The 1,392-nt window shown below is 43.2% G+C and overlaps 1 pseudogene; it reads right to left on the reverse strand.

Moving 5' to 3' along the window:
• Window positions 1-749: 749 nt before the first annotated feature.
• On the reverse strand, window positions 750-1,140 carry LOC103733722 (annotated as a pseudogene).
• Window positions 1,141-1,392: the final 252 nt, after the last annotated feature.

The raw sequence follows: 1,392 nt of genomic DNA on the forward strand, positions 1-1,392 counted from the left end.
CTTACTACGTGCAAAATACAGATCCTTATAGTTACAGACAAGTATCCCAGTCACTACTCATCAAAGAAGCTTCTTTTGGAACAGACGGAGATTATTGCAGAGTTCCACAAGTGGCCATACACAGAGATTGTCTGTGAACTGCCCAAGCCTAAGTGGCACATCTACAATGCAACCTATAAACCTAGTCATGGAACATAGAACAAGGGATAAAGAGGATGCTAATGCATCTCTAAATTCTCATCAATGATGCTCCCTCATGCAACAGAGGGCCAGGAACACAAAAGGTCACTAATGGCCAAAGCATGGAGAGTAAGAGCCTGTAGAGTGTGGGTCCTTGGACAGGAATCTTATATTAAACTCCACCCACACAGGGCTCAGGGACCATTGGGGAAGAGGGGGCAGAAAGATCATAAGAGCCAGAGAGGAGGTGTATGACCATGTGGAAATAGAGTCCTACAAGCTCATGGGACCTTGCTCATATGAACCTACAGCAATGGTATGAGCATGCACAAGACTTATTTTTGAACTTCTAAAATTTGAGAACAAGATAGCTTACGTTAAATGATGGTTTCCCAAACCTGAAAGTGCTTGTGTGGAGCTCCATTTTTCTGGATGATATACAAACAATTCCTAATACCTTAGGTGGATGCTTACATTCTGATCTGAGAGATAAACTGACCGACCTCAGCTAGTAATGTCCTTTTTCACTCCTTGGTAAGGGTTTAAAAAACTGCAGATACTGCTAAGTCTTATACAGCCAAGTTCACTCCAAATGTCTCCTGGGAAGCATACACCATGTACATTCAAGAAGCCATCTCCATCCTTCTTACTCTCGTACACCTTGGAGCCATTCACTAAGAGGAAGGCTTAGTGAGCATTGAGATGTAAGCATCTTCTAATTATCTTGATGAGTTCACTCATGTTGACTCATGAGTTGCTCATGAGTCCACTCATGGTTCTCATACCATGGTCAGGTATGAGAAATTTGGTTTCATCCAGGACTAGTAGCTGCTTTTTACCCTTGTATTTTTCTGTTATGACCGGGATCTTGGTGGGGTGCTGCTCTCAGAGGAGCATGACATCGTCTCCTCTTTGTTCAAAGCTGCTGCAATGCTGGTTGAAGGTCTTCTTTGATGGCATGGCACAGGGATCCCAGGGTCTGTGACTGCAGTCATAGCGACTTCCCTTAGACTGCTGCTTTTTAAACTATTAATTTAGGAGGTCGTTTGTCACACAGCAATGGATAACTGGAACATTCAGCAAGTCATGGCACTCTCATAGCCATTCTGACCCCAGAACCTATATCTGCATTTGATAAGGAATGTTACACTGCCCAGGTCCCTACCTAAAAAAACATATCAACTATTGCTCACAAACAACTCCCAATTCTGA

This window comes from Nannospalax galili, unplaced genomic scaffold (assembly GCF_000622305.1).
Source record: "Nannospalax galili isolate Female #2095 unplaced genomic scaffold, S.galili_v1.0 scaffold415, whole genome shotgun sequence".
Lineage (NCBI taxonomy): Eukaryota > Metazoa > Chordata > Mammalia > Rodentia > Spalacidae > Nannospalax > Nannospalax galili.